At 46.4% G+C, this 8,057-nt stretch overlaps 1 long non-coding RNA gene across 1 annotated transcript; it reads left to right on the plus strand.

Moving 5' to 3' along the window:
* Positions 1-5,229: 5,229 nt before the first annotated feature.
* LOC116990150 lies at positions 5,230-6,310 on the plus strand. The gene is made up of 2 exons (XR_004416444.1): positions 5,230-5,408; positions 6,067-6,310. It is a non-coding gene; the product is annotated as an uncharacterized LOC116990150 (long non-coding RNA).
* The last annotated feature ends 1,747 nt before the right edge of the window (positions 6,311-8,057 follow it).

Genomic DNA, 8,057 nt, shown 5'->3' on the forward strand with positions numbered 1-8,057 from the left:
TGAAACAAATATAAAATAATCTTACTTGGATGACCTGAAATTAAAGCATATAATTAGTTAGTTACCTAATTGTAGCTAATTTCAGACTTCAATTACTAGATCTAAACATCTATCCATTTCTTAATAAATGATTAACATTTTTAAATAGCCTAAATGTCCAAATAATATTCACAAATAATTCACAATAAAACATGATTTTTAAATCTCATTTACATTAATTTATAGGCCAAATGGAAGGAATTTAGTGTTTAATTGCTGTAAATAAATGCCCATTTAAATCAGCTTTCCAGTGGGTCCCTGTGGAACGCGTTGGTTTAGAACGTTCACATTGCGGTAGATTTGTGCCTCAAATGCCCAGAAAAATACTGCGGGATATAATGGGCCCAAATTGAGCTACTCGCAATATTAAACTTTGTATAAAGGGATCTTTAGAAGCCCTTTTTAATGTAAAAATATACAACCTACCTTCTGCTATTTGCTTTATGAAACCCTGCGGTTGCTGGCGGTCGCGGGTTTAGAGATTGATTTTTAAACTACTATAACTATTATACGAGGCCTTTAAACCTAATAATAGCTTTTGCGACGGGTTCTTCCAGCGATTTTTCGTTAATAATTAACTAGGCTGAACATTTTCGATTGGAACAGCCTAGAGAAAATCGCGTTTTAAACCCGCCCCCCTCTAAACGTCGCCAAAATCGCGCACACCCGCAGCGACAGATTTTCAACGACGTTTCAGGTAGGCTTTGCAACATACCTAAATAGAGGTGTATAAAATCATGATTTGAATAGACCAGGTTGAGTCTTTTGCCCAGAGTAAGTGAATCGAGGAGCAGAGGACGTAAGTTTCAGGCGAAGGGGAAAAGATTTAATAGGAATCTGAGGAGCAACATTTTCACATGGGTGTATGGAACAAGCTGCCGGAGGAGGTAGTTGAGGCAGGGACTATCACACCGTTTAAGAAACAGTTAGACAGGTACATGAATAGGACAGGTTTGGAGGCATATGGATCAAACGTGGGCAGGTGGGACTAGTGTAGATGGGACATGCTGGGCCGAAGGACCTGTTTCCACACTGTATCACTCTATGACTATCAAACCCATTCTCCTACCTTCTCCCCATTACCTCTAACACCCGTATCAATCAAGAATCTATCAATCGCCCCCTGAAAAATGTCCATTGACTTGGCCTCCACAGCTGTCTGTGGCAATGAATTCCACAGTTCACCTTCTTCTGACTGAAGAAATTCCTGCTCATCTCCTTCCTAAAGGAATGTATTTTCATTCTGAGGCTGTGGCCACTGGTCCTAGACTCTCCCACTAGTGGAAACATCCTCTCCACATCCACTCCATCCAGGCTTTTACCAGGCTGGGACAGACGGCAACAGCTTCACACCGTGTCCCAAAGCTTGTGTCCTGTCCTGCATCACCCAAGGGCGCAGAGACGTTATAGGAGAGGGCAAGCACCGTAACAAAGTAGCTCACGATGGTTTGTGTAACATTCAGGAATGTCTATGCATGTCACATCATTCATATTACTGAAGAAGGGTCTTGACCCGAAATATAATCTATACCTTTTCTCGAGAGATGCTGCCTGACCCACTGAGTTACTCCAGCGCTCTGACATGTCACCTATCCATGTTCTCCAGAGATGCTGCCTGACCCGCTGAGTTACTCCAGCACTTTGTGACTATTTTCCCTTCACGCATCTGCCCAAGCCCACTCTCCCCCCGCCTTTCCTATGTTCCTTTCCCCCCATAAACCTCTCTCTGCCTTTACATATCACTCTTTCAAATCTGCTCTACTTATCTACATGCATTTTTCTTCTTAACTTTTTAGTCATAGAGTGATGCAGTGTGGAAACAGGCCCTTCAGCCCAACTTGCCCACACCGACCAACATGTCCCATCTACACTAGTCCCACTCACATGCGTTTGGCCCATATCCATCTAAACCTGTCCTATCCATGTACGTGTCCAAATGTCTCTTAAACATTAGGATAGTCCCAGCCTTAACTACCTCCTCTGGCAGCTCGTTCCATACACCCACCACCCTTTGTGTGAGAAAGCTACCTCTCAGATTCCTGTTAATTTCTGAAATATTGGTCATAAATTTTGTGCAAAAATGCTCAAAAATAAGGCTCAAAATGCATCAGAGAGCATTTAAAACCCCAGTGCTTCCAGGGCCCTTAAGCGGGCTGTGGACCCCGGCATCGAGGGACTTCGCGCTCGTGATGTGCGCAGCGCGCACATTATTTCACATTTTAAAATGTTGTAATCCTGTCATGCCATCCCCCTTTTTGAAAAGATTCGTACAGGCCTGTATCATGTAGTCATCAGTAATTCAATCTTTTGCTTGCCTCCTCCCTCTACTTCTGTAAGACCATCCCATATTCAAAATCACAAGGGATTTTCAATAAAGGTCAGAGTGCTGGCGTAACTCGGCGCGTCGGGCAGCATCTCTGGAGAACACGGACTGGTGACGTTATCCAGTTGGGATCCTTCTACAGATTTCAGGGAATTTGAAGACTTCTGTTCAGAATTTTTCCTGTTCTCTCTCTTGCCCTCGAAGCTCAGCTGTTCAAATCCAAAGATGAATTGCCTTGTGGTTCTGGTAGCTGGTCTCATTCTCATTCTCATTCCATCTCCGGGTAAGGAAATATAACTATGTTGTTGTCCTCTAGTTTAACTGTGGAAAGGTGGATTTTAGATTCTCAAGTGGGATTGGAATTCTTGGTTAGACATTTAGCCAGGGCCGGATTTACGTATAGGCTTCATAGGTTAAAGCCTAGGGCCTCGAAATCTAGAGGGCCTCCAACCAAGGCAGGACACCAGCCGTTCAACTCTGGGCGGGCCCCCCTCTCTATCTCTCTCTTTGTCTGTGTCCGTATCCGGGCCGCCGGGCCCCGCTCTCCACTCGCTCCTCATCCGCCGGCACGGCAGGCCTCCTTGGACATGCGCACTGCTACAGCCAGCACATCCTCCCCCTGTGCATGTGCACTGCCACGGCAACTGGTTGGCCCTGGGCACTTTCTCCCTGGCTTTGAATTGTGGGAGATCTGGCCGCCATTGCTGTCCGGCGACACCTCGCCGCCACCGCTGAAAACCAACGCAGAATCATTCCCTGACCCTGGATCTGGAGTAACTCCCTAGAGTAACTCTTGCTTCTGGTTTCCTGGTCCTCCATAAATATTCTAAATGGAATTTAAACTGGAGGTGATGGAGGGCTGAACAATAACAGCCTATTGCATTTTATCTGTTTATTTATTGTGTATATATATATATATATATATGGTCTATGGCGAAGAGCTAGGAATGGGAGGGGAAGGAGGGAGAAAGTAAGTACTATCTGAAATTAGAGAAGCCAATGTTCATACCGCTGGGGTGTAAACTGCCCAAGCAAATATGAGGTGCTGTTCCTCCAATATGCAGTGGGCTTCGCTCTGGCCATGGAGGAGGCCCAGGACAGAAAGGTCGGATTCGGAATGGGAAGGGGAGTTGAAGTGTTGAGCCACCGGGAGATCAGGTTGGTTATTGCGAACTGAGTGGAGGTGTTGTGCGAAGCGATCGCCAAGCCTGCGCTTGGTCTCACCGAGGTTGATCATACGCTGAATAATCCAACCACATTTTTGTTTGGAAGTGGAAAGAAATAATAGAAATTGCATTCATTGCAACGTGTAAAAAGGGTTGAGATACAGTATTATAATTTTCCTGCATGGCATTGTGATATATATCATGTCTTGATTGGTGAGTATGTTTAGTTTGTGACTTAATTTGAAGCAGAAATAATATGTGAATGCTTCATTGAGCATAATTCCGACTGGTAACTACGCACTTCGTCCGAGCACATTATCGCACACGTCATGCAAGCCGTCTTAAATGACCACCTAAACTGTCATTTGGCAACTTAAAAAGATGCCTAGGTTGCCCGGCTGGCAACAGAGAAAACAAATTGCAAGGTGCATAATATTTTTGACACTGTCATAGGCCTTTCTTACATATGCTGTCACAACGCACTGTAGTCTCTAAACAACTCTTTAGTAATTTTCCTTGCCTGCCATTTCAGAATAATAGTGTTTTAAGCCGATAACTCGACACTAGCACTGGCAATAAAGAAATAAATATCGCAGCTTTCCAGCCACTTCTCTCATTGGCCATGCTCGGCTGCAAATCGGTGTCAATCTGGTGGACCATCTTCCTCTAGTCGTGGGGGTGGGGGATTGGGAGGGGCCTCACAAGTGGAACAGCCTTCATCTAAATCCGGCCCTACATTTAGCTTAATCCTTCATCTATATCCGGCCTTACATTTAGAGAGTTTGTTACTGAATATGGAGTTAGTTATTGTCAAGTCAAGAGTGTTTTATTGTTATATGTCCCAGATAGAAGGAATGGTGACGTTTCAGGTCGAGACATTTCTTCCTTCTCTCCAGAGATGCTGCCTGTCCCGCTGAGTTACTCCAGCATTTTATGTCTATCTTCAGTGTAAACCAGCAGCTGCAGTTCCTTGCGACAAACACACACACACACACACACACACACACACACACACACACACACACACACACACACACACACACACACACACACACACACACACACACACATGTACAACAAACATATAAAACAAACAATAATAGTGCAAAAAGGCAAAATTATCCGTGTATATGTAGTTTAGATTCTACTTAGGCAGTGTTTAGGATAGTGCTAGTGTACGGGGTGATCACTGGTCGGTGCGGACTCGGTGGGCCGAATGGCCTGTTTACATGCTGTATACATCAGAGGACTCTACAGGAAGGAACTGCAGATGTTGGTTTACACCGAAAATAGACACAAACTGCTGGAGAAACTCAGCGGGTGAGGCAGCATGTATGGAGCGAAGGAATAGGTGACGTTTCGGGTCGAGACCCTTCCTCAGACTAATGGTCAGGGGAAAGGGAAATGAGAGAGATAGACGGTGATATCGAGGGATATTCAACAAATGAATGATAGGTATGCAAGATGGTAAAGATGACAAAGGAAACAGGCCATTGTTAGCTGTGGGCGAGGTGAGAATGAGTTACAAACAATGAGACTCGACAAGACGACTTTTAAACCACTACAACCAGTTTGGATTTGGGAGGGTCTCGACCAAAACATCACCTGTACCTCTTCTCCAGAGCGGCTGCCTGACCCGCTGAGTTGCTCCAGCATTTTGTGTCGGTATTGTTCTATGTTTATTGAAAGTAGTTGCTGGTTTTCAGAGCAGCGGCAGAACGAGCTGCAGGTGTCTCTCACACAACCTCCTCTGTTTTGTTCTCAATGTACAGGTAACTCTTTGAAGTGTTACTCCTGCTCAGCATCAATGGAAAGATGCGTGGGTAATACTGTTGACTGCTCTGCGACGCAGCAATGCTACCTTGTGGTTACAGAGGCTGGTAAGTTCGAATGAATTTGAGATGCACACCTCTATTTAGAGATATAGCTTGTTCCATGCACCCACCACCCTTTGTGTGAAAAGGTTACCCCTCAGATTCCTATTAAATCTTTTCCCCTTCACCTTAAACCTATGTCCTCTGGTCCTCGATTCCCCAACTCTGGGCAAGAGACTCGATTGATTCCTCTCATGATTTTGTACACCTCTATAAGATCTCCCCTCATCCTCCTGCGCTCCATGGAATAGAGACCCAGCCTGATCAACCTCTCCCTATAGCTCACACCCTCTAGTCCTGGCAACATCCTCGTAAAGATGTTAAGACTGTACGATTCTGTGAATAAATAGCTGATTTACTCATAGAAATGTGAAAACTCAGTGGCATTCACACACAGAGGGTGGTGGGTGTATGGAACAAGCTGCCAGAGGAGGTAGTTGAGGCAGGGACTATCGCAATGTTTAAGAAACAGTTAGACAGGTACTTGGATCGGACAGGTTTGGGGGATATGGACCAAGTGCAGGCAGGTGGGACTAGTGTAGCTGGGACATGTTGGCCGGTGTGGGCAAGTTGGGCTGAAGGGCCTGTATCCACACTATCACTCTAAAATGGTGCATGAACTATGAACATAGAAATTATTTATCTGACCATTCTGTTTTTCCAGCTGGTGCAAAGGCTTACAGCGCTGGATGTTTTCCCCTTGCTGATTGTACAGTCAAGCATAATATCGAAGGAATTCTAGTCTCTGTCAAATGCTGCACTACTAACCTCTGCAACGCGAGTGACCAAGTTAAATTATCTCTTCTGCTGTTCCCTGCTCTGGTCTCAGTCTGGTTTGCAATATTTATGTGAAGCAAGTGCATAATAATAATGCACAGTGCAATCTTCTGGATGCTTTTTGTCTGAAGGTCAGGGATAATGAGTCTTAACACATGATTTCTAAGAGATGAGCTACTTAACCTAATAGATTTGCAAATCGTTATCATTTCAAAATCAGTAACCCTCATCCACAATGCTTGATATTTGCAATCTTTTAATAATCTGTATAATAATAATAATAATAATCATATAACTTGGAGCTTATACCATTACTCTGTTCATCTGTTGCCGCATCTCAATAAAGAACTGATTTTCAAAAAAAATGTGAGCGTGATTCTTTCTTTCATAAGTTCCAGGAGCAGGATAAAGCCATTCGGCCCATCAAGACTACTGCGTCCCTTCAATCATGGCCGATCTATCTTTCCCTCTCAACCCAATTCTCCCCATAACCCCTGACACTTGTACTTTCTTTTTTGGCCGTTTTCGGCCGTTGAACGATCGTCCCCCTGCGGCCTATACAGCTAGCCGCCAGAACCGCTTGAATCCCTGCACGCTGCCCGGAGAGGACGCTGGCGTTGACTGTTCGCCGCTTCTCCGCCCGCTGTCCCCCACCCCGACGTCTGTTACCTACCTGTTAACTGTTACCTACCTACCTGCCTGTACCTGTGCCTGTGCACCATCGACGCTGGACACCTCCTGTGCCTGTTCTCCATCGATGCTGGACGCTGGATGCTGGGCACCTCCTGTGCCTGTGCACCATCGACGCTGGACGCTGGACACCTCCCTGCACCAGCTGGATCATCTCTACACCCGCACCGCTGGACAACCTCTCTACACCTGCACTGCTGGACAACCTCTGCACCTGCACTGCTGGATACTCTCTGCACCCTCATCACTGGACTACCTCTGCACCCTCATCACTGGACTACCTCTACACCTGCTCTGCTGGACAACCTATTTGCTCCCTCAATTGCTGGACACTTCGCTGCATCTGCATTGCTGGTCAACCTCTTTGCTCCCTCACTGCTCGACACCTCGCTGCACCCGCTCTGCTGGACAACCTCTCTGCTCCCTCACCGCTGGATACTCTCTCCACCTGCACCTGCACCGCTGAACACCTCTCTGCACCCTCACCATCATGCTCAAATACTCAACTCTGCAGATGGCTGGTTTCTGCAACAACCACATCCCATCCTGCATCCAGGTCGTTAAACAGCTTGGACTTCTGCGTCGACTCCGTTACATCCACAGAGGCTCTCAGCGCAGGCGTGTTTGCTTCAACCACGGACGTTCCATTCCATCCGTCTGCTCATTACCACGCTCTGCCCCCCCTCAACCGCGTCACCCCCCATCCCAGCTGACCGCACGCACTGTCAACCGGGACAACCTCAGATCTCTCCAGCCTGCCCCCATCCCTCCACCCTCTCACAATGCCAACTTTGCCCTCCTCAACACCAGGTCGCTCAACAACAAAGCCCTTGCCCTCCATGAACTAATCCTTGACAACACTCTGGACTTCCTTCTGCTCACTGAGACCTGGCAACAACCCAATGTCTTCTTCTCCCTCAATCAAACATCCCCACCTGGATTTAATTACATTTCCAAACCCCGCCCCTCCCGCCATGGAGGTGGCCTCGCTGTTATTTTTAACCAGAATTTTCGTATCACTGAACTCACCTTCCCCCCAGTAGCATCATTTGAATTCCTCGCCTTCAAAGCCCTTTCCTCCATGACAGTCATCCTCATTTACCGGCCACCTAAACCAAACCCCTCCTTCCTATCTGACTTCACTGAACTCCTCACACTTGCCTCATCCCTCTCCTCACGTCTGCTGCT

The sequence above is a fragment of the Amblyraja radiata genome, chromosome 30, assembly GCF_010909765.2.
Source record: "Amblyraja radiata isolate CabotCenter1 chromosome 30, sAmbRad1.1.pri, whole genome shotgun sequence".
NCBI classification, from domain to species: domain Eukaryota; kingdom Metazoa; phylum Chordata; class Chondrichthyes; order Rajiformes; family Rajidae; genus Amblyraja; species Amblyraja radiata.